General features: G+C 35.8%; 26 non-coding genes across 26 annotated transcripts; 12 read left to right on the top strand and 14 right to left on the bottom strand.

Moving 5' to 3' along the window:
* Positions 1-125: 125 nt before the first annotated feature.
* TRNAE-UUC lies at positions 126-198 on the top strand. The gene has a single exon. It is a non-coding gene; the product is annotated as a tRNA-Glu (tRNA).
* Positions 199-267: 69 nt separating this feature from the next.
* Positions 268-352, bottom strand: TRNAM-CAU. Its single transcript is given in 2 exon segments — positions 268-303; positions 315-352. It is a non-coding gene; the product is annotated as a tRNA-Met (tRNA).
* A 2,125-nt stretch (positions 353-2,477) lies between these two features.
* TRNAE-CUC lies at positions 2,478-2,553 on the top strand. Its single transcript has one exon. It is a non-coding gene; the product is annotated as a tRNA-Glu (tRNA).
* Positions 2,554-3,660: 1,107 nt separating this feature from the next.
* On the top strand, positions 3,661-3,733 carry TRNAE-CUC. The gene has a single exon. It is a non-coding gene; the product is annotated as a tRNA-Glu (tRNA).
* A 1,088-nt stretch (positions 3,734-4,821) lies between these two features.
* On the top strand, positions 4,822-4,897 carry TRNAE-CUC. Its single transcript has one exon. It is a non-coding gene; the product is annotated as a tRNA-Glu (tRNA).
* A 2,262-nt stretch (positions 4,898-7,159) lies between these two features.
* TRNAE-CUC lies at positions 7,160-7,231 on the top strand. The gene has a single exon. It is a non-coding gene; the product is annotated as a tRNA-Glu (tRNA).
* A 1,248-nt stretch (positions 7,232-8,479) lies between these two features.
* On the bottom strand, positions 8,480-8,564 carry TRNAM-CAU. Its single transcript is given in 2 exon segments — positions 8,480-8,515; positions 8,527-8,564. It is a non-coding gene; the product is annotated as a tRNA-Met (tRNA).
* Positions 8,565-9,636: 1,072 nt separating this feature from the next.
* Positions 9,637-9,721, bottom strand: TRNAM-CAU. The gene is given in 2 exon segments: positions 9,637-9,672; positions 9,684-9,721. It is a non-coding gene; the product is annotated as a tRNA-Met (tRNA).
* Positions 9,722-10,554: 833 nt separating this feature from the next.
* TRNAM-CAU lies at positions 10,555-10,639 on the bottom strand. The gene is given in 2 exon segments: positions 10,555-10,590; positions 10,602-10,639. It is a non-coding gene; the product is annotated as a tRNA-Met (tRNA).
* A 960-nt stretch (positions 10,640-11,599) lies between these two features.
* On the top strand, positions 11,600-11,671 carry TRNAE-CUC. Its single transcript has one exon. It is a non-coding gene; the product is annotated as a tRNA-Glu (tRNA).
* A 68-nt stretch (positions 11,672-11,739) lies between these two features.
* On the bottom strand, positions 11,740-11,824 carry TRNAM-CAU. Its single transcript is given in 2 exon segments — positions 11,740-11,775; positions 11,787-11,824. It is a non-coding gene; the product is annotated as a tRNA-Met (tRNA).
* Positions 11,825-12,784: 960 nt separating this feature from the next.
* Positions 12,785-12,857, top strand: TRNAE-CUC. The gene has a single exon. It is a non-coding gene; the product is annotated as a tRNA-Glu (tRNA).
* Positions 12,858-12,926: 69 nt separating this feature from the next.
* TRNAM-CAU lies at positions 12,927-13,011 on the bottom strand. Its single transcript is given in 2 exon segments — positions 12,927-12,962; positions 12,974-13,011. It is a non-coding gene; the product is annotated as a tRNA-Met (tRNA).
* A 1,099-nt stretch (positions 13,012-14,110) lies between these two features.
* Positions 14,111-14,195, bottom strand: TRNAM-CAU. The gene is given in 2 exon segments: positions 14,111-14,146; positions 14,158-14,195. It is a non-coding gene; the product is annotated as a tRNA-Met (tRNA).
* Positions 14,196-15,155: 960 nt separating this feature from the next.
* TRNAE-CUC lies at positions 15,156-15,227 on the top strand. Its single transcript has one exon. It is a non-coding gene; the product is annotated as a tRNA-Glu (tRNA).
* Positions 15,228-15,266: 39 nt separating this feature from the next.
* TRNAM-CAU lies at positions 15,267-15,351 on the bottom strand. The gene is given in 2 exon segments: positions 15,267-15,302; positions 15,314-15,351. It is a non-coding gene; the product is annotated as a tRNA-Met (tRNA).
* Positions 15,352-16,303: 952 nt separating this feature from the next.
* On the top strand, positions 16,304-16,375 carry TRNAE-CUC. The gene has a single exon. It is a non-coding gene; the product is annotated as a tRNA-Glu (tRNA).
* A 1,254-nt stretch (positions 16,376-17,629) lies between these two features.
* TRNAM-CAU lies at positions 17,630-17,714 on the bottom strand. The gene is given in 2 exon segments: positions 17,630-17,665; positions 17,677-17,714. It is a non-coding gene; the product is annotated as a tRNA-Met (tRNA).
* A 960-nt stretch (positions 17,715-18,674) lies between these two features.
* On the top strand, positions 18,675-18,747 carry TRNAE-CUC. The gene has a single exon. It is a non-coding gene; the product is annotated as a tRNA-Glu (tRNA).
* Positions 18,748-18,816: 69 nt separating this feature from the next.
* Positions 18,817-18,901, bottom strand: TRNAM-CAU. Its single transcript is given in 2 exon segments — positions 18,817-18,852; positions 18,864-18,901. It is a non-coding gene; the product is annotated as a tRNA-Met (tRNA).
* A 960-nt stretch (positions 18,902-19,861) lies between these two features.
* Positions 19,862-19,934, top strand: TRNAE-CUC. Its single transcript has one exon. It is a non-coding gene; the product is annotated as a tRNA-Glu (tRNA).
* Positions 19,935-20,002: 68 nt separating this feature from the next.
* TRNAM-CAU lies at positions 20,003-20,087 on the bottom strand. Its single transcript is given in 2 exon segments — positions 20,003-20,038; positions 20,050-20,087. It is a non-coding gene; the product is annotated as a tRNA-Met (tRNA).
* A 1,076-nt stretch (positions 20,088-21,163) lies between these two features.
* On the bottom strand, positions 21,164-21,248 carry TRNAM-CAU. Its single transcript is given in 2 exon segments — positions 21,164-21,199; positions 21,211-21,248. It is a non-coding gene; the product is annotated as a tRNA-Met (tRNA).
* Positions 21,249-22,208: 960 nt separating this feature from the next.
* On the top strand, positions 22,209-22,281 carry TRNAE-CUC. The gene has a single exon. It is a non-coding gene; the product is annotated as a tRNA-Glu (tRNA).
* Positions 22,282-22,350: 69 nt separating this feature from the next.
* On the bottom strand, positions 22,351-22,435 carry TRNAM-CAU. The gene is given in 2 exon segments: positions 22,351-22,386; positions 22,398-22,435. It is a non-coding gene; the product is annotated as a tRNA-Met (tRNA).
* Positions 22,436-23,504: 1,069 nt separating this feature from the next.
* Positions 23,505-23,589, bottom strand: TRNAM-CAU. Its single transcript is given in 2 exon segments — positions 23,505-23,540; positions 23,552-23,589. It is a non-coding gene; the product is annotated as a tRNA-Met (tRNA).
* Positions 23,590-23,764: the final 175 nt, after the last annotated feature.

The following is a 23,764-nucleotide window of genomic DNA, read 5'->3' on the forward strand; positions in this document are numbered from 1 at the left end:
CGAACTAATTACACAGAACGGGTGCGGTGCCGTTTATTTTCATTAAAAGAAACGACTCCGTTTTGGACAATGGTCCACAGTCAAATTTTGCCGATATTCAGAAGATGAAAAAGTGGAACAATGAATCTATTGTAGTCTAGTTGGTTAGGATACTCGGCTTTCACCTGAGAGACTCGGGTTCAATTCCTGGCAATGGAAACTATTTTTTGTTCTTTTATTTTTTGCACTGCTAGTTCACGGCGAGGGGAAAAACCACATTGTGGAATATGGGGTGAGAGAGGCTCGAACTCTCGACCTCAGGATCACTCAGAAGCTATGAGACCTACGCGCTAGCCAACTGCGCCACCACCCCACGTTGATACGTGGTAATGACTATTACGTCCCCGTACGTTCATTTTTTAAATTACCAGTGCATTTGTGTTAAGGAATTGTAGGCCACTAGATAATGCAAGATCAATGGTGTGCAAAGACGATTGTTATACCGTGGACCATGGTCCACACAGTTGAGTGGACCATGTTCCGAAAATGGCGTCGTGTCTTTAAGTAAAGAATTACCGCCGTTAAATTTTAACAGATCTCGTATTTTTTGTGTGTTTATAATAAAATGAAACTACAGTGTGTTTCAAATTAAACTGAATAATTTGTCTCGCATATATTGTCAAATGAAAATGTAATTGAATTGAAATGATACTTTAGTTGTGTTGAAACGAAACTGCAGTATGTATAAAATGAAATTGAATAGCATGTCTCACATATTGAGTGTATATTGTCAAATAGAATTGTATTTGAATTGAAATGCTACTTTAGTTTTGCTGAAATGAAACTACAGTATGTATAAAAAGAAACTGAATAACATGTCTCACGTATTGAGTGTTATATTGTCAAATGAGACTGTGGTTATATCAAAATGATACTTTAGTTGTGTTTTAATGAAACTACAGTGTATATAAAATGAAATCGTAGTTGAATTAGAATTATAATTTAGTGGTGTTGTAACAAGACCTACAGTGAGTATAAAATAGAATTCAATAACAAGTCTCATTGTAATAAGACTATTGTACATATAATGTCGAATGGAACTGCAGTTGAAACAAAATGAAACTTTAGTTGTGCTGATATGAAACTACAATATAAATAAAATGAAACTGGATATGTTATACAAACCGAACTAATTACACAGAACGGGTGCGGTGCCGTTTATTTTCATTAAAAGAAACGACTCCGTTTTGGACAATGGTCCACACAGCTGTGTGGACCAAGGTCCACAGTCAAATTTTGCTGATATTCAGAATATGAAAAAGTGGAACAATGAATCCGTTGAAGTCTAGTTGGTTAGGATACTCGGCTCTCACTCGAGAGACCCGGGTTCAAATTCCCGGCAACAGAAACTATTATTTGTTCTTTTATTTTTTGCACTGCTAGTTCACGGCGAGGGGAAAAACCACATTGTGTAATATGGGGTGAGAGAGGCTCAAAGTCTCGACCTCAGGATCACTCCGAAGCTATGAGACCTACGCGCTAGCCAACTGCGCCACCACCCCACGTTGATACGTGGCAATGACCATTACGTCCCCGTACATTCCTTTTTTAAATTACCATTGCATTTGTGTTAAGGAATTTTAGGCCACTAGATAATGCAAGATCAATGGTGTGCAAAGACGATTGTTATACCGTGGACCATGGTCCACACAGTTGAGTGGACCATGTTCCGAAAATGGCGTCGTGTCTTTAAGTAAAGAATTACCGCCGTTAAATTTTAACAGATCTCGTATTTTTTGTGTGTTTATAATAAAATGAAACTACAGTGTGTTTCAAATTAAACTGAATAATTTGTCTCGCATATATTGTCAAATGAAAATGTAATTGAATTGAAATGATACTTTAGTTGTGTTGAAACGAAACTGCAGTATGTATAAAATGAAATTGAATAGCATGTCTCACATATTGAGTGTATATTGTCAAATAGAATTGTATTTGAATTGAAATGCTACTTTAGTTTTGCTGAAATGAAATTACAGTATGTATAAAAAGAAACTGAATAACATGTCTCACGTATTGAGTGTTATATTGTCAAATGAGACTGTTGTTATATAAAAATGATACTTTAGTTGTATTTTAATGAAACTACAGTGTATATAAAATGAAATCGTAGTTGAATTAGAATTATAATTTAGTGGTGTTGTAACAGGACTACAGTGAGTATAAAATAGAATTCAATAACAAGTCTCATTGTAATAAGACTATTGTACATATAATGTCGAATGGAACTGCAGTTGAAACAAAATGAAACTTTAGTTGTGCTGATATGAAATTACAATATAAATAAAATGAAACTGGATATGTTATACAAACCGAACTAATTACACAGAACGGGTGCGGTGCCGTTTATTTTCATTAAAAGAAACGACTCCGTTTTGGACAATGGTCCACAGTCAAATTTTGCAGATATTCAGAAGATGAAAAAGTGGAACAATGAATTCGTTGTAGTCTAGTTGGTTAAGGACACTCGGCTCTCACCCGAGAGACTCGGGTTCAACTCCCGGCAACTGGAAACTATTTTTTGTTCTTTTATTTTTTGCACTGCTAGTTCACGGCAAGGGGAAAAAGCACATTGTGGAATATGGGGTGAGCAAGGCTCGACCTCAAGATCACTCAGAAGCTATGAGACCTACGCGCTAGCCAATTGCGCCACCACCCCACATTGATACGTAACAATGACCATTACGTCCCCGTACGTTCCTTTTTTAAATTACCAGTGCATTTGTGTTTAGGAATTGTAGGCCACTAGATAATGCAAGATCAATGGTGTGCAAAGACGATTGTTATACCGTGGACCATGGTCCACACAGTTGAGTGGACCATGTTCCGAAAATGGCGTCGTGTCTTTACGTAAAGAATTACCGCCGTTAAATTTTAACAGATCTCGTATTTTTTGTGTGTTTATAATAAAATGAAACTACAGTGTGTTTCAAATTAAACTGAATAATTTGTCTCGCATATATTGTCAAATGAAAATGTAATTGAATTGAAATGATACTTTAGTTGTGTTGAAACGAAACTGCAGTATGTATAAAATGAAATTGAATAGCATGTCTCACATATTGAGTGTATATTGTCAAATAGAATTGTATTTGAATTGAAATGCTACTTTAGTTTTGCTGAAATGAAACTACAGTATGTATAAAAAGAAACTAAATAACATGTCTCACGTATTGAGTGTTATATTGTCAAATGAGACTGTGGTTATATCAAAATGATACTTTAGTTGTGTTTTAATGAAACTACAGTGTATATAAAATGAAATCGTAGTTGAATTAGAATTATAATTTAGTGGTGTTGTAACAAGACCTACAGTGAGTATAAAATAGAATTCAATAACAAGTCTCATTGTAATAAGACTATTGTACATATAATGTCGAATGGAACTGGCAGTTGAAACAAAATGAAACTTTAGTTGTGCTGATATGAAACTACAATATAAATAAAATGAAACTGGATATGTTATACAAACCGAACTAATTACACAGAACGGGTGCGGTGCCGTTTATTTTCATTAAAAGAAACGACTCCGTTTTGGACAATGGTCCACACAGCTGTGTGGACCAAGGTCCACAGTCAAATTTTGCTGATATTCAGAATATGAAAAAGTGGAACAATGAATCCGTTGAAGTCTAGTTGGTTAGGATACTCGGCTCTCACTCGAGAGACCCGGGTTCAATTCCCGGCAACAGAAACTATTATTTGTTCTTTTATTTTTTGCACTGCTAGTTCACGGCGAGGGGAAAAACCACATTGTGTAATATGGGGTGAGAGAGGCTCAAAGTCTCGACCTCAGGATCACTCCGAAGCTATGAGACCTACGCGCTAGCCAACTGCGCCACCACCCCACGTTGATACGTGGCAATGACCATTACGTCCCCGTACATTCCTTTTTTAAATTACCATTGCATTTGTGTTAAGGAATTTTAGGCCACTAGATAATGCAAGATCAATGGTGTGCAAAGACGATTGTTATACCGTGGACCATGGTCCACACAGTTGAGTGGACCATGTTCCGAAAATGGCGTCGTGTCTTTAAGTAAAGAATTACCGCCGTTAAATTTTAACAGATCTCGTATTTTTTGTGTGTTTATAATAAAATGAACTACAGTGTGTTTCAAATTAAACTGAATAATTTGTCTCGCATATATTGTCAAATGAAAATGTAATTGAATTGAAATGATACTTTAGTTGTGTTGAAACGAAACTGCAGTATGTATAAAATGAAATTGAATAGCATGTCTCACATATTGAGTGTATATTGTCAAATAGAATTGTATTTGAATTGAAATGCTACTTTAGTTTTGCTGAAATGAAATTACAGTATGTATAAAAAGAAACTGAATAACATGTCTCACGTATTGAGTGTTATATTGTCAAATGAGACTGTTGTTATTAAAAATGATACTTAGTTGTATTTTAATGAAACTACAGTGTATATAAAATGAAATCGTAGTTGAATTAGAATTATAATTTAGTGGTGTTGTAACAGGACTACAGTGAGTATAAAATAGAATTCAATAACAAGTCTCATTGTAATAAGACTATTGTACATATAATGTCGAATGGAACTGCAGTTGAAACAAAATGAAACTTTAGTTGTGCTGATATGAAATTACAATATAAATAAAATGAAACTGGATATGTTATACAAACCGGAACTAATTACACAGAACGGGTGCGGTGCCGTTTATTTTCATTAAAAGAAACGACTCCGTTTTGGACAATGGTCCACAGTCAAATTTTGCAGATATTCAGAAGATGAAAAAGTGGAACAATGAATTCGTTGTAGTCTAGTTGGTTAGGACACTCGGCTCTCACCCGAGAGACTCGGGTTCAAACTCCCGGCAACTGGAAACTATTTTTTGTTCTTTTATTTTTTGCACTGCTAGTTCACGGCAAGGGGAAAAAGCACATTGTGGAATATGGGGTGAGCAAGGCTCGACCTCAAGATCACTCAGAAGCTATGAGACCTACGCGCTAGCCAATTGCGCCACCACCCCACATTGGATACGTAACAATGACCATTACGTCCCCGTACGTTCCTTTTTTAAATTACCAGTGCATTTGTGTTTAGGAATTGTAGGCCACTAGATAATGCAAGATCAATGGTGTGCAAAGACGATTGTTATACCGTGGACCATGGTCCACACAGTTGAGTGGACCATGTTCCGAAAATGGCGTCGTGTCTTTACGTAAAGAATTACCGCCGTTAAATTTTAACAGATCTCGTATTTTTTGTGTGTTTATAATAAAATGAAACTACAGTGTGTTTCAAATTAAACTGAATAATTTGTCTCGCATATATTGTCAAATGAAAATGTAATTGAATTGAAATGATACTTTAGTTGTGTTGAAACGAAACTGCAGTATGTATAAAATGAAATTGAATAGCATGTCTCACATATTGAGTGTATATTGTCAAATAGAATTGTATTTGAATTGAAATGCTACTTTAGTTTTGCTGAAATGAAACTACAGTATGTATAAAAAGAAACTAAATAACATGTCTCACGTATTGAGTGTTATATTGTCAATGAGACTGTGGTTATATAAAATGATACTTTAGTTGTGTTTTAATGAAACTACAGTGTATATAAAATGAAATCGTAGTTGAATTAGAATTATAATTTAGTGGTGTTGTAACAAGGACCTACAGTGAGTATAAAATAGAATTCAATAACAAGTCTCATTGTAATAAGACTATTGTACATATAATGTCGAATGGAACTGCAGTTGAAACAAAATGAAACTTTAGTTGTGCTGATATGAAACTACAATATAAATAAAATGAAACTGGATATGTTATACAAACCGAACTAATTACACAGAACGGGTGCGGTGCCGTTTATTTTCATTAAAAGAAACGACTCCGTTTTGGACAATGGTCCACAGCTGGTGGACCAAGGTCCACAGTCAAATTTTGCTGATATTCAGAATATGAAAAAGTGGAACAATGAATCCGTTGAAGTCTAGTTGGTTAGGATACTCGGCTCTCACTCGAGAGACCTGGGTTCAATTCCCGCAACAGAAACTATTATTTGTTCTTTTATTTTTTGCACTGCTAGTTCACGGCGAGGGGAAAAACCACATTGTGTAATATGGGGTGAGAGAGGCTCAAAGTCTCGACCTCAGGATCACTCCGAAGCTATGAGACCTACGCGCTAGCCAACTGCGCCACCACCCACGTTGATACGTGGCAATGACCATTACGTCCCCGTACATTCCTTTTTTAAATTACCATTGCATTTGTGTTAAGGAATTTTAGGCCACTAGATAATGCAAGATCAATGGTGTGCAAAGACGATTGTTATACCGTGGACCATGGTCCACACAGTTGAGTGGACCATGTTCCGAAAATGGCGTCGTGTCTTTAAGTAAAGAATTACCGCCGTTAAATTTTAACAGATCTCGTATTTTTTGTGTGTTTATAATAAAATGAAACTACAGTGTGTTTCAAATTAAACTGAATAATTTGTCTCGCATATATTGTCAAATGAAAATGTAATTGAATTGAAATGATACTTTAGTTGTGTTGAAACGAAACTGCAGTATGTATAAAATGAAATTGAATAGCATGTCTCACATATTGAGTGTATATTGTCAAATAGAATTGTATTTGAATTGAAATGCTACTTTAGTTTTGCTGAAATGAAATTACAGTATGTATAAAAAGAAACTGAATAACATGTCTCACGTATTGAGTGTTATATTGTCAAATGAGACTGTTGTTATATAAAATGATACTTTAGTTGTATTTTAATGAACTACAGTGTATATAAAATGAAATCGTAGTTGAATTAGAATTATAATTTAGTGGTGTTGTAACAGGACTACAGTGAGTATAAATAGAATTCAATAACAAGTCTCATTGTAATAAGACTATTGTACATATAATGTCGAATGGAACTGCAGTTGAAACAAAATGAAACTTTAGTTGTGCTGATATGAAATTACAATATAAATAAAATGAAACTGGATATGTTATACAAACCGAACTAATTACACAGAACGGGTGCGGTGCCGTTTATTTTCATTAAAAGAAACGACTCCGTTTTGGACAATGGTCCACAGTCAAATTTTGCCAGATATTCAGAAGATGAAAAAGTGGAACAATGAATCCGTTGTAAGTCTAGTTGGTTAGGATACTCGGCTCTCACCCGAGAGACCCGGTTCAATTCCCGCAACGGAAACTATTTTTTGTTCTTTTATTTTTTGCACTGCTAGTTCACGGCGAGGGGAAAAACCACATTGTGGAATATGGGGTGAGAGCAGGCTCGACCCTCAAGATCACTCAGAAAGCTATGAGACCTACGCGCTAGCCAACTGCGCCACCACCCACAGTTGATACGTGCAATGACCATTACGTCCCCGTACGTTCCTTTTTTAAATTACCAGTGCATTTGTGTTAAGGAATTGTAGGCCACTAGATAATGCAAGATCAATGGTGTGTGCAAAGACGATTGTTATACCGTGGACCATGTCCACACAGTTGAGTGGACCATGTTCCGAAAATGGCGTCGTGTCTTTAAGTAAAGAATTACCGCCGTTAAATTTTAACAGATCTCGTATTTTTTGTGTGTTTATAATAAAATGAAACTACAGTGTGTTTCAAATTAAACTGAATAATTTGTCTCGCATATATTGTCAAATGAAAATGTAATTGAATTGAAATGATACTTTAGTTGTGTTGAAACGAAACTGCAGTATGTATAAAATGAAATTGAATAGCATGTCTCACATATTGAGTGTATATTGTCAAATAGAATTGTATTTGAATTGAAATGATACTTTAGTTTTGCTGAAATGAAACTACAGCATGTATAAAAGAAACTGAATAACATGTCTCACGTATTGAGTGTTATATTGTCAAATGAGACTGTGGTTATATCAAAATGATACTTTAGTTGTGTTTTAATGAAACTACAGTGTATATAAAATGAAATCGTAGTTGAATTAGAATTATAATTTAGTGGTGTTGTAACAATACTACAGTGAGTATAAAATAGAATTCAATAACAAGTCTCATTGTAATAAGACTATTGTACATATAATGTCGAATGGAACTGCAGTTGAAACAAAATGAAACTTTAGTTGTGCTGATATGAAACTACAATATAAATAAAATGAAACTGGATATGTTATACAAACCGAACTAATTACACAGAACGGGTGCGGTGCCGTTTATTTTCATTAAAAGAAACGACTCCGTTTTGGACAATGGTCCACACAGCTGTGTGGACCAAGGTCCACAGTCAAATTTTGCCGATATTCAGAAGATGAAAAAGTGGAACAATGAATCCGTTGTAGTCTAGTTGGTTAGGATACTCGGCTCTCACCGAGAGACCCGGGTTCAATTCCCGGCAACGGAAACTATTTTTTGTCTTTTATTTTTTGCACTGCTAGTTCACGGCGAGGGGAAAAACCACATTTTGGAATATGGGGTGAGAGAGGCTCGAACTCTCGACCTCAGGATCACTCAGAAGCTATGAGACCTACGCGCTAGCCAACTGCGCCACCACCCCACGTTGATACGTGGCAATGACCATTACGTCCCCGTACGTTCCTTTTTTAAATTACCAGTGCATTTGTGTTAAGGAATTGTAGGCCACTAGATAATGCAAGATCAATGGTGTGCAAAGACGATTGTTATACCGTGGACCATGGTCCACACAGTTGAGTGGACCATGTTCCGAAAATGGCGTCGTGTCTTTAAGTAAAGAATTACCGCCGTTAAATTTTAACAGATCTCGTATTTTTTGTGTGTTTATAATAAAATGAAACTACAGTGTGTTTCAAATTAAACTGAATAATTTGTCTCGCATATATTGTCAAATGAAAATGTAATTGAATTGAAATGATACTTTAGTTGTGTTGAAACGAAACTGCAGTATGTATAAAATGAAATTGAATAGCATGTCTCACATATTGAGTGTATATTGTCAAATAGAATTGTATTTGAATTGAAATGATACTTTAGTTTTGCTGAAATGAAACTACAGCATGTATAAAAGAAACTGAATAACATGTCTCACGTATTGAGTGTTATATTGTCAAATGAGACTGTGGTTATATCAAAATGATACTTTAGTTGTGTTTTAATGAAACTACAGTGTATATAAAATGAAATCGTAGTTGAATTAGAATTATAATTTAGTGGTGTTGTAACAATACTACAGTGAGTATAAAATAGAATTCAATAACAAGTCTCATTGTAATAAGACTATTGTACATATAATGTCGAATGGAACTGCAGTTGAAACAAAATGAAACTTTAGTTGTGCTGATATGAAACTACAATATAAATAAAATGAAACTGGATATGTTATACAAACCGAACTAATTACACAGAACGGGTGCGGTGCCGTTTATTTTCATTAAAAGAAACGACTCCGTTTTGGACAATGGTCCACACAGCTGTGTGGACCAAGGTCCACAGTCAAATTTTGCCGATATTCAGAAGATGAAAAAGTGGAACAATGAATCCGTTGTAGTCTAGTTGGTTAGGATACTCGGCTCTCACCGAGAGACCCGGGTTCAATTCCCGCAACGAAACTATTTTTGTTCTTTTATTTTTTGCACTGCTAGTTCAGAATATGGGGTGAGAGAGGCTCGAACTCTCGACCTCAGGATCACTCAGAAGCTATGAGACCTACGCGCTAGCCAACTGCGCCACCACCCCACGTTGATACGTGGCAATGACCATTACGTCCCCGTACGTTCCTTTTTTAAATTACCAGTGCATTTGTGTTAAGGAATTGTAGGCCACTAGATAATGCAAGATCAATGGTGTGCAAAGACGATTGTACCGACCATGGTCAGTGGACCATGTTCCGAAAATGGCGTCGTGTCTTTAAGTAAAGAATTACCGCCGTTAAATTTTAACAGATCTCTAGATGAGTGGATATTGTCAATACAGCATGTATAAAAGGAAACTGAATAACATGTCTCACGTATTGAGTGTTATATTGTCAAATGAGACTGTGGTTATATCAAAATGATACTTTAGTTGTGTTTTAATGAAACTACAGTGTATATAAAATGAAATCGTAGTTGAATTAGAATTATAATTTAGTGGTGTTGTACTACAGTGAGTATAAAATAGAATTCAATAACAAGTCTCATTGTAATAAGACTATTGTACATATAATGTCGAATGGAACTGCAGTTGAAACAAAATGTTGATATTACAATATAAATAAAATGAAACTGGATATGTTATACAAACCGAACTAATTACACAGAACGGGTGCGGTGCCGTTTATTTTCATTAAAAGAAACGACTCCGTTTTGGACAATGGTCCACACAGCTGTGTGGACCAAGGTCCACAGTCAAATTTTGCCGATATTCAGAAGATGAAAAAGTGGAACAATGAATCCGTTGTAGTCTAGTTGGTTAGGATACTCGGCTCTCACCGAGAGACCCGGTTCAATTCCGGCAACGGAAAATATTTTTTGTTCTTTTATTTTTTGCACTGCTAGTTCACGGCGAGGGGAAAAACCACATTTGGAATATGGGGTGAGAGAGGCTCGAACTCTCGACCTCAGGATCACTCAGAAGCTATGAGACCTACGCGCTAGCCAACTGCGCCACCACCCCACGTTGATACGTGGCAATGACCATTACGTCCCCGTACGTTCCTTTTTTAAATTACCAGTGCATTTGTGTTAAGGAATTGTAGGCCACTAGATAATGCAAGATCAATGGTGTGCAAAGACGATTGTTATACCGTGGACCATGGTCCACACAGTTGAGTGGACCATGTTCCGAAAATGGCGTCGTGTCTTTAAGTAAAGAATTACCGCCGTTAAATTTTAACAGATCTCGTATTTTTTGTGTGTTTATAATAAAATGAAACTACAGTGTGTTTCAAATTAAACTGAATAATTTGTCTCGCATATATTGTCAAATGAAAATGTAATTGAATTGAAATGATACTTTAGTTGTGTTGAAACGAAACTGCAGTATGTATAAAATGAAATTGAATAGCATGTCTCACATATTGAGTGTATATTGTCAAATAGAATTGTATTTGAATTGAAATGATACTTTAGTTTTGCTGAAATGAAACTACAGCATGTATAAAAGGAAACTGAATAACATGTCTCACGTATTGAGTGTTATATTGTCAAATGAGACTGTGGTTATATCAAAATGATACTTTAGTTGTGTTTTAATGAAACTACAGTGTATATAAAATGAAATCGTAGTTGAATTAGAATTATAATTTAGTGGTGTTGTAACAATACTACAGTGAGTATAAAATAGAATTCAATAACAAGTCTCATTGTAATAAGACTATTGTACATATAATGTCGAATGGAACTGCAGTTGAAACAAAATGAAACTTTAGTTGTGCTGATATGAAACTACAATATAAATAAAATGAAACTGGATATGTTATACAAACCGAACTAATTACACAGAACGGGTGCGGTGCCGTTTATTTTCATTAAAAGAAACGACTCCGTTTTGGACAATGGTCCACACAGCTGTGTGGACCAAGGTCCACAGTCAAATTTTGCCGATATTCAGAAGATGAAAAAGTGGAACAATGAATCCGTTGTAGTCTAGTTGGTTAGGATACTCGGCTCTCACCCGAGAGACCGGGTTCAATTCCCGGCAACGGAAACTATTTTTTGTTCTTTTATTTTTTGCACTGCTAGTTCACGGCGAGGGGAAAAACCACATTTGGAATATGGGGTGAGAGAGGCTCGAACTCTCGACCTCAGGATCACTCAGAAGCTATGAGACCTACGCGCTAGCCAACTGCGCCACCACCCCACGTTGATACGTGGCAATGACCATTACGTCCCCGTACGTTCCTTTTTTAAATTACCAGTGCATTTGTGTTAAGGAATTGTAGGCCACTAGATAATGCAAGATCAATGGTGTGCAAAGACGATTGTTATACCGTGGACCATGGTCCACACAGTTGAGTGGACCATGTTCCGAAAATGGCGTCGTGTCTTTAAGTAAAGAATTACCGCCGTTAAATTTTAACAGATCTCGTATTTTTTGTGTGTTTATAATAAAATGAAACTACAGTGTGTTTCAAATTAAACTGAATAATTTGTCTCGCATATATTGTCAAATGAAAATGTAATTGAATTGAAATGATACTTTAGTTGTGTTGAAACGAAACTGCAGTATGTATAAAATGAAATTGAATAGCATGTCTCACATATTGAGTGTATATTGTCAAATAGAATTGTATTTGAATTGAAATGATACTTTAGTTTTGCTGAAATGAAACTACAGCATGTATAAAAGGAAACTGAATAACATGTCTCACGTATTGAGTGTTATATTGTCAAATGAGACTGTGGTTATATCAAAATGATACTTTAGTTGTGTTTTAATGAAACTACAGTGTATATAAAATGAAATCGTAGTTGAATTAGAATTATAATTTAGTGGTGTTGTAACAATACTACAGTGAGTATAAAATAGAATTCAATAACAAGTCTCATTGTAATAAGACTATTGTACATATAATGTCGAATGGAACTGCAGTTGAAACAAAATGAAACTTTAGTTGTGCTGATATGAAACTACAATATAAATAAAATGAAACTGGATATGTTATACAAACCGAACTAATTACACAGAACGGGTGCGGTGCCGTTTATTTTCATTAAAAGAAACGACTCCGTTTTGGACAATGGTCCACACAGCTGTGTGGACCAAGGTCCACAGTCAAATTTTGCCGATATTCAGAAGATGAAAAAGTGGAACAATGAATCCGTTGTAGTCTAGTTGGTTAGGATACTCGGCTCTCACCCGAGAGACCCGGGTTCAATTCCCGGCAACGGAAACTATTTTTTGTTCTTTTATTTTTTGCACTGCTAGTTCACGGCGAGGGGAAAAACCACATTTTGGAATATGGGGTGAGAGAGGCTCGAACTCTCGACCTCAGGATCACTCAGAAGCTATGAGACCTACGCGCTAGCCAACTGCGCCACCACCCCACGTTGATACGTGGCAATGACCATTACGTCCCCGTACGTTCCTTTTTTAAATTACCAGTGCATTTGTGTTAAGGAATTGTAGGCCACTAGATAATGCAAGATCAATGGTGTGCAAAGACGATTGTTATACCGTGGACCATGGTCCACACAGTTGAGTGGACCATGTTCCGAAAATGGCGTCGTGTCTTTAAGTAAAGAATTACCGCCGTTAAATTTTAACAGATCTCGTATTTTTTGTGTGTTTATAATAAAATGAAACTACAGTGTGTTTCAAATTAAACTGAATAATTTGTCTCGCATATATTGTCAAATGAAAATGTAATTGAATTGAAATGATACTTTAGTTGTGTTGAAACGAAACTGCAGTATGTATAAAATGAAATTGAATAGCATGTCTCACATATTGAGTGTATATTGTCAAATAGAATTGTATTTGAATTGAAATGATACTTTAGTTTTGCTGAAATGAAACTACAGCATGTATAAAAGGAAACTGAATAACATGTCTCACGTATTGAGTGTTATATTGTCAAATGAGACTGTGGTTATATCAAAATGATACTTTAGTTGTGTTTTAATGAAACTACAGTGTATATAAAATGAAATCGTAGTTGAATTAGAATTATAATTTAGTGGTGTTGTAACAATACTACAGTGAGTATAAAATAGAATTCAATAACAAGTCTCATTGTAATAAGACTATTGTACATATAATGTCGAATGGAACTGCAGTTGAAACAAAATGAAACTTTAGTTGTGCTGATATGAAACTACAATATAAATAAAATGAAACTGGATATGTTATACAAACCGAACTAATTACACAGAACGGGTGCGGTGCCGTTTATTTTCATTAAAAGAAACGACTCCGTTTTGGACAATGGTCCACACAGCTGTGTGGACCAAGGTCCACAGTCAAATTTTGCCGATATTCAGAAGATGAAAAAGTGGAACAATGAATCCGTTGTAGTCTAGTTGGTTAGGATACTCGGCTCTCACCGAGAGACCCGGGTTCAATTCCCGGCAACGAAACTATTTTTGTTCTTTTATTTTTTGCACTGCTAGTTCACGGCGAGGGGAAAAACCACATTTTGGAATATGGGGTGAGAGAGGCTCGAACTCTCGACCTCAGGATCACTCAGAAGCTATGAGACCTACGCGCTAGCCAACTGCGCCACCACCCCACGTTGATACGTGGCAATGACCATTACGTCCCCGTACGTTCCTTTTTTAAATTACCAGTGCATTTGTGTTAAGGAATTGTAGGCCACTAGATAATGCAAGATCAATGGTGTGCAAAGACGATTGTTATACCGTGGACCATGGTCCACACAGTTGAGTGGACCATGTTCCGAAAATGGCGTCGTGTCTTTAAGTAAAGAATTACCGCCGTTAAATTTTAACAGATCTCGTATTTTTTGTGTGTTTATAATAAAATGAAACTACAGTGTGTTTCAAATTAAACTGAATAATTTGTCTCGCATATATTGTCAAATGAAAATGTAATTGAATTGAAATGATACTTTAGTTGTGTTGAAACGAAACTGCAGTATGTATAAAATGAAATTGAATAGCATGTCTCACATATTGAGTGTATATTGTCAAATAGAATTGTATTTGAATTGAAATGATACTTTAGTTTTGCTGAAATGAAACTACAGCATGTATAAAAGGAAACTGAATAACATGTCTCACGTATTGAGTGTTATATTGTCAAATGAGACTGTGGTTATATCAAAATGATACTTTAGTTGTGTTTTAATGAAACTACAGTGTATATAAAATGAAATCGTAGTTGAATTAGAATTATAATTTAGTGGTGTTGTAACAATACTACAGTGAGTATAAAATAGAATTCAATAACAAGTCTCATTGTAATAAGACTATTGTACATATAATGTCGAATGGAACTGCAGTTGAAACAAAATGAAACTTTAGTTGTGCTGATATGAAACTACAATATAAATAAAATGAAACTGGATATGTTATACAAACCGAACTAATTACACAGAACGGGTGCGGTGCCGTTTATTTTCATTAAAAGAAACGACTCCGTTTTGGACAATGGTCCACACAGCTGTGTGGACCAAGGTCCACAGTCAAATTTTGCCGATATTCAGAAGATGAAAAAGTGGAACAATGAATCCGTTGTAGTCTAGTTGGTTAGGATACTCGGCTCTCACCCGAGAGACCCGGTTCAATTCCCGGCAACGAAACTATTTTTTGTTCTTTTATTTTTTTTAGTTTTTGGAATATGGGGTGAGAGAGGCTCGAACTCTCGACCTCAGGATCACTCAGAAGCTATGAGACCTACGCGCTAGCCAACTGCGCCACCACCCCACGTTGATACGTGGCAATGACCATTACGTCCCCGTACGTTCCTTTTTTAAATTACCAGTGCATTTGTGTTAAGGAATTGTAGGCCACTAGATAATGCAAGATCAATGGTGTGCAAAGACGATTGTTATACCGTGGACCATGGTCCACACAGTTGAGTGGACCATGTTCCGAAAATGGCGTCGTGTCTTTAAGTAAAGAATTACCGCCGTTAAATTTTAACAGATCTCGTATTTTTTGTGTGTTTATAATAAAATGAAACTACAGTGTGTTTCAAATTAAACTGAATAATTTGTCTCGCATATATTGTCAAATGAAAATGTAATTGAATTGAAATGATACTTTAGTTGTGTTGAAACGAAACTGCAGTATGTATAAAATGAAATTGAATAGCATGTCTCACATATTGAGTGTATATTGTCAAATAGAATTGTATTTGAATTGAAATGATACTTTAGTTTTGCTGGATGAAACTACAAAATGGCGTCGTGTCTTTAAGTAAGAATTCACGCCGTTAGTGTTTATTGTCAAATGAGACTGTGTTATATAAAATGATACTTTAGTTGTGTGTTTTGAAACTAAAGTGTATATAAAATGAAATCGTAGTTGAATTAGAATTATAATTTAGTGGTGTTGTAACAATACTACAGTGAGTATAAAATAGAATTCAATAACAAGTCTCATTGTAATAAGACTATTGTACATATAATGTCGAATGGAACTGCAGTTGAAACAAAATGAAACTTTAGTTGTGCTGATATGAAACTACAATATAAATAAAATGAAACTGGATATGTTATACAAACCGAACTAATTACACAGAACGGGTGCGGTGCCGTTTATTTTCATTAAAAGAAACGACTCCGTTTTGGACAATGGTCCACACAGCTGTGTGGACCAAGGTCCACAGTCAAATTTTGCCGATATTCAGAAGATGAAAAAGTGGAACAATGAATCCGTTGTAGTCTAGTTGGTTAGGATACTCGGCTCTCACCCGAGAGACCCGGGTTCAATTCCGGCAACGAAAAATATTTTTTGTTCTTTTATTTTTTGCACTGCTAGTTCACGGCGAGGGGAAAAACCACATTTTGGAATATGGGGTGAGAGAGGCTCGAACTCTCGACCTCAGGATCACTCAGAAGCTATGAGACCTACGCGCTAGCCAACTGCGCCCCACCCCACGTTGATACGTGGCAATGACCATTACGTCCCCGTACGTTCCTTTTTTAAATTACCAGTGCATTTGTGTTAAGGAATTGTAGGCCACTAGATAATGCAAGATCAATGGTGTGCAAAGACGATTGTTATACCGTGGACCATGGTCCACACAGTTGAGTGGACCATGTTCCGAAAATGGCGTCGTGTCTTTAAGTAAAGAATTACCGCCGTTAAATTTTAACAGATCTCGTATTTTTTGTGTGTTTATAATAAAATGAAACTACAGTGTGTTTCAAATTAAACTGAATAATTTGTCTCGCATATATTGTCAAATGAAAATGTAATTGAATTGAAATGATACTTTAGTTGTGTTGAAACGAAACTGCAGTATGTATAAAATGAAATTGAATAGCATGTCTCACATATTGAGTGTATATTGTCAAATAGAATTGTATTTGAATTGAAATGATACTTTAGTTTTGCTGAAATGAAACTACAGCATGTATAAAAGGAAACTGAATAACATGTCTCACGTATTGAGTGTTATATTGTCAAATGAGACTGTGGTTATATCAAAATGATACTTTAGTTGTGTTTTAATGAAACTACAGTGTATATAAAATGAAATCGTAGTTGAATTAGAATTATAATTTAGTGGTGTTGTAACAATACTACAGTGAGTATAAAATAGAATTCAATAACAAGTCTCATTGTAATAAGACTATTGTACATATAATGTCGAATGGAACTGCAGTTGAAACAAAATGAAACTTTAGTTGTGCTGATATGAAACTACAATATAAATAAAATGAAACTGGATATGTTATACAAACCGAACTAATTACACAGAACGGGTGCGGTGCCGTTTATTTTCATTAAAAGAAACGACTCCGTTTTGGACAATGGTCCACATAGCTGTGTGGACCAAGGTCCACAGTCAAATTTTGCCGATATTCAGAAGATGAAAAAGTGGAACAATGAATCCGTTGTAGTCTAGTTGGTTAGGATACTCGGCTCTCACCGAGAGACCCGGGTTCAATTCCCGGCAACGGAAAATATTTTTTGTTCTTTTATTTTTTGCACTGCTAGTTCACGGCGAGGGGAAAAACCACATTTTGGAATATGGGGTGAGAGAGGCTCGAACTCTCGACCTCAGGATCACTCAGAAGCTATGAGACCTACGCGCTAGCCAACTGCGCCACCACCCCACGTTGATACGTGGCAATGACCATTACGTCCCCGTACGTTCCTTTTTTAAATTACCAGTGCATTTGTGTTAAGGAATTGTAGGCCACTAGATAATGCAAGATCAATGGTGTGCAAAGACGATTGTTATACCGTGGACCATGGTCCACACAGTTGAGTGGACCATGTTCCGAAAATGGCGTCGTGTCTTTAAGTAAAGAATTACCGCCGTTAAATTTTAACAGATCTCGTATTTTTTGTGTGTTTATAATAAAATGAAACTACAGTGTGTTTCAAATTAAACTGAATAATTTGTCTCGCATATATTGTCAAATGAAAATGTAATTGAATTGAAATGATACTTTAGTTGTGTTGAAACGAAACTGCAGTATGTATAAAATGAAATTGAATAGCATGTCTCACATATTGAGTGTATATTGTCAAATAGAATTGTATTTGAATTGAAATGATACTTTAGTTTTGCTGAAATGAAACTACAGCATGTATAAAAGGAAACTGAATAACATGTCTCACGTATTGAGTGTTATATTGTCAAATGAGACTGTGGTTATATCAAAATGATACTTTAGTTGTGTTTTAATGAAACTACAGTGTATATAAAATGAAATCGTAGTTGAATTAGAATTATAATTTAGTGGTGTTGTAACAATACTACAGTGAGTATAAAATAGAATTCAATAACAAGTCTCATTGTAATAAGACTATTGTACATATAATGTCGAATGGAACTGCAGTTGAAACAAAATGAAACTTTAGTTGTGCTGATATGAAACTACAATATAAATAAAATGAAACTGGATATGTTATACAAACCGAACTAATTACACAGAACGGGTGCGGTGCCGTTTATTTTCATTAAAAGAAACGACTCCGTTTTGGACAATGGTCCACACAGCTGTGTGGACCAAGGTCCACAGTCAAATTTTGCCGATATTCAGAAGATGAAAAAGTGGAACAATGAATCCGTTGTAGTCTAGTTGGTTAGGATACTCGGCTCTCACCCGAGAGACCCGGGTTCAATTCCCGGCAACGGAAAATATTTTTTGTTCTTTTATTTTTTGCACTGCTAGTTCACGGCGAGGGGAAAAACCACATTTTGGAATATGGGGTGAGAGAGGCTCGAACTCTCGACCTCAGGATCACTCAGAAGCTATGAGACCTACGCGCTAGCCAACTGCGCCACCACCCCACGTTGATACGTGGCAATGACCATTACGTCCCCGTACGTTCCTTTTTTAAATTACCAGTGCATTTGTGTTAAGGAATTGTAGGCCACTAGATAATGCAAGATCAATGGTGTGCAAAGACGATTGTTATACCGTGGACCATGGTCCACACAGTTGAGTGGACCATGTTCCGAAAATGGCGTCGTGTCTTTAAGTAAAGAATTACCGCCGTTAAATTTTAACAGATCTCGTATTTTTTGTGTGTTTATAATAAAATGAAACTACAGTGTGTTTCAAATTAAACTGAATAATTTGTCTCGCATATATTGTCAAATGAAAATGTAATTGAATTGAAATGATACTTTAGTTGTGTTGAAACGAAACTGCAGTATGTATAAAATGAAATTGAATAGCATGTCTCACATATTGAGTGTATATTGTCAAATAGAATTGTATTTGAATTGAAATGATACTTTAGTTTTGCTGAAATGAAACTACAGCATGTATAAAAGGAAACTGAATAACATGTCTCACGTATTGAGTGTTATATTGTCAAATGAGACTGTGGTTATATCAAAATGATACTTTAGTTGTGTTTTAATGAAACTACAGTGTATATAAAATGAAATCGTAGTTGAATTAGAATTATAATTTAGTGGTGTTGTAACAATACTACAGTGAGTATAAAATAGAATTCAATAACAAGTCTCATTGTAATAAGACTATTGTACATATAATGTCGAATGGAACTGCAGTTGAAACAAAATGAAACTTTAGTTGTGCTGATATGAAACTACAATATAAATAAAATGAAACTGGATATGTTATACAAACCGAACTAATTACACAGAACGGGTGCGGTGCCGTTTATTTTCATTAAAAGAAACGACTCCGTTTTGGACAATGGTCCACACAGCTGTGTGGACCAAGGTCCACAGTCAAATTTTGCCGATATTCAGAAGATGAAAAAGTGGAACAATGAATCCGTTGTAGTCTAGTTGGTTAGGATACTCGGCTCTCACCCGAGAGACCCGGGTTCAATTCCCGGCAACGGAAACTATTTTTTGTTCTTTTATTTTTTGCACTGCTAGTTCACGGCGAGGGAAAAACCACATTTTGGAATATGGGGTGAGAGAGGCTCGAACTCTCGACCTCAGGATCACTCAGAAGCTATGAGACCTACGCGCTAGCCAACTGCGCCACCACCCCACGTTGATACGTGGCAATGACCATTACGTCCCCGTACGTTCCTTTTTTAAATTACCAGTGCATTTGTGTTAAGGAATTGTAGGCCACTAGATAATGCAAGATCAATGGTGTGCAAAGACGATTGTTATACCGTGGACCATGGTCCACACAGTTGAGTGGACCATGTTCCGAAAATGGCGTCGTGTCTTTAAGTAAAGAATTACCGCCGTTAAATTTTAACAGATCTCGTATTTTTTGTGTGTTTATAATAAAATGAAACTACAGTGTGTTTCAAATTAAACTGAATAATTTGTCTCGCATATATTGTCAAATGAAAATGTAATTGAATTGAAATGATACTTTAGTTGTGTTGAAACGAAACTGCAGTATGTATAAAATGAAATTGAATAGCATGTCTCACATATTGAGTGTATATTGTCAAATAGAATTGTATTTGAATTGAAATGATACTTTAGTTTTGCTGAAATGAAACTACAGCATGTATAAAAGGAAACTGAATAACATGTCTCACGTATTGAGTGTTATATTGTCAAATGAGACTGTGGTTATATCAAAATGATACTTTAGTTGTGTTTTAATGAAACTACAGTGTATATAAAATGAAATCGTAGTTGAATTAGAATTATAATTTAGTGGTGTTGTAACAATACTACAGTGAGTATAAAATAGAATTCAATAACAAGTCTCATTGTAATAAGACTATTGTACATATAATGTCGAATGGAACTGCAGTTGAAACAAAATGAAACTTTAGTTGTGCTGATATGAAACTACAATATAAATAAAATGAAACTGGATATGTTATACAAACCGAACTAATTACACAGAACGGGTGCGGTGCCGTTTATTTTCATTAAAAGAAACGACTCCGTTTTGGACAATGGTCCACACAGCTGTGTGGACCAAGGTCCACAGTCAAATTTTGCCGATATTCAGAAGATGAAAAAGTGGAACAATGAATCCGTTGTAGTCTAGTTGGTTAGGATACTCGGCTCTCACCGAGAGACCCGGGTTCAATTCCCGGCAACGGAAAACTATTTTTTGTTCTTTTATTTTTTTGCTAGTTTTTTGGAATATGGGGTGAGAGAGGCTCGAACTCTCGACCTCAGGATCACTCAGAAGCTATGAGACCTACGCGCTAGCCAACTGCGCCACCACCCCACGTTGATACGTGGCAATGACCATTACGTCCCCGTACGTTCCTTTTTTAAATTACCAGTGCATTTGTGTTAAGGAATTGTAGGCCACTAGATAATGCAAGATCAATGGTGTGCAAAGACGATTGTTATACCGTGGACCATGGTCCACACAGTTGAGTGGACCATGTTCCGAAAATGGCGTCGTGTCTTTAAGTAAAGAATTACCGCCGTTAAATTTTAACAGATCTCGTATTTTTTGTGTGTTTATAATAAAATGAAACTACAGTGTGTTTCAAATTAAACTGAATAATTTGTCTCGCATATATTGTCAAATGAAAATGTAATTGAATTGAAATGATACTTTAGTTGTGTTGAAACGAAACTGCAGTATGTATAAAATGAAATTGAATAGCATGTCTCACATATTGAGTGTATATTGTCAAATAGAATTGTATTTGAATTGAAATGATACTTTAGTTTTGCTGAAATGAAACTACAGCATGTATAAAAGGAAACTGAATAACATGTCTCACGTATTGAGTGTTATATTGTCAAATGAGACTGTGGTTATATCAAAATGATACTTTAGTTGTGTTTTAATGAAACTACAGTGTATATAAAATGAAATCGTAGTTGAATTAGAATTATAATTTAGTGGTGTTGTAACAATACTACAGTGAGTATAAAATAGAATTCAATAACAAGTCTCATTGTAATAAGACTATTGTACATATAATGTCGAATGGAACTGCAGTTGAAACAAAATGAAACTTTAGTTGTGCTGATATGAAACTACAATATAAATAAAATGAAACTGGATATGTTATACAAACCGAACTAATTACACAGAACGGGTGCGGTGCCGTTTATTTTCATTAAAAGAAACGACTCCGTTTTGGACAATGGTCCACACAGCTGTGTGGACCAAGGTCCACAGTCAAATTTTGCCGATATTCAGAAGATGAAAAAGTGGAACAATGAATCCGTTGTAGTCTAGTTGGTTAGGATACTCGGCTCTCACCCGAGAGACCCGGGTTCAATTCCCGGCAACGGAAACTATTTTTTGTTCTTTTATTTTTTGCACTGCTAGTTCACGGCGAGGGGAAAAACCACATTTTGGAATATGGGGTGAGAGAGGCTCGAACTCTCGACCTCAGGATCACTCAGAAGCTATGAGACCTACGCGCTAGCCAACTGCGCCACCACCCCACGTTGATACGTGGCAATGACCATTACGTCCCCGTACGTTCCTTTTTTAAATTACCAGTGCATTTGTGTTAAGGAATTGTAGGCCACTAGATAATGCAAGATCAATGGTGTGCAAAGACGATTGTTATACCGTGGACCATGGTCCACACAGTTGAGTGGACCATGTTCCGAAAATGGCGTCGTGTCTTTAAGTAAAGAATTACCGCCGTTAAATTTTAACAGATCTCGTATTTTTTGTGTGTTTATAATAAAATGAAACTACAGTGTGTTTCAAATTAAACTGAATAATTTGTCTCGCATATATTGTCAAATGAAAATGTAATTGAATTGAAATGATACTTTAGTTGTGTTGAAACGAAACTGCAGTATGTATAAAATGAAATTGAATAGCATGTCTCACATATTGAGTGTATATTGTCAAATAGAATTGTATTTGAATTGAAATGATACTTTAGTTTTGCTGAAATGAAACTACAGCATGTATAAAAGGAAACTGAATAACATGTCTCACGTATTGAGTGTTATATTGTCAAATGAGACTGTGGTTATATCAAAATGATACTTTAGTTGTGTTTTAATGAAACTACAGTGTATATAAAATGAAATCGTAGTTGAATTAGAATTATAATTTAGTGGTGTTGTAACAATACTACAGTGAGTATAAAATAGAATTCAATAACAAGTCTCATTGTAATAAGACTATTGTACATATAATGTCGAATGGAACTGCAGTTGAAACAAAATGAAACTTTAGTTGTGCTGATATGAAACTACAATATAAATAAAATGAAACTGGATATGTTATACAAACCGAACTAATTACACAGAACGGGTGCGGTGCCGTTTATTTTCATTAAAAGAAACGACTCCGTTTTGGACAATGGTCCACACAGCTGTGTGGACCAAGGTCCACAGTCAAATTTTGCCGATATTCAGAAGATGAAAAAGTGGAACAATGAATCCGTTGTAGTCTAGTTGGTTAGGATACTCGGCTCTCACCGAGAGACCCGGGTTCAATTCCCGGCAACGGAAAACTATTTTTTGTTGCACTGCTAGTTATTTTGGAATATGGGGTGAGAGAGGCTCGAACTCTCGACCTCAGGATCACTCAGAAGCTATGAGACCTACGCGCTAGCCAACTGCGCCACCACCCCACGTTGATACGTGGCAATGACCATTACGTCCCCGTACGTTCCTTTTTTAAATTACCAGTGCATTTGTGTTAAGGAATTGTAGGCCACTAGATAATGCAAGATCAATGGTGTGCAAAGACGATTGTTATACCGTGGACCATGGTCCACACAGTTGAGTGGACCATGTTCCGAAAAT

The sequence above is a fragment of the Ipomoea nil genome, unplaced genomic scaffold (genome assembly GCF_001879475.1).
Source record: "Ipomoea nil cultivar Tokyo-kokei standard unplaced genomic scaffold, Asagao_1.1 scaffold3056, whole genome shotgun sequence".
In the NCBI taxonomy this organism is placed as follows: domain Eukaryota; kingdom Viridiplantae; phylum Streptophyta; class Magnoliopsida; order Solanales; family Convolvulaceae; genus Ipomoea; species Ipomoea nil.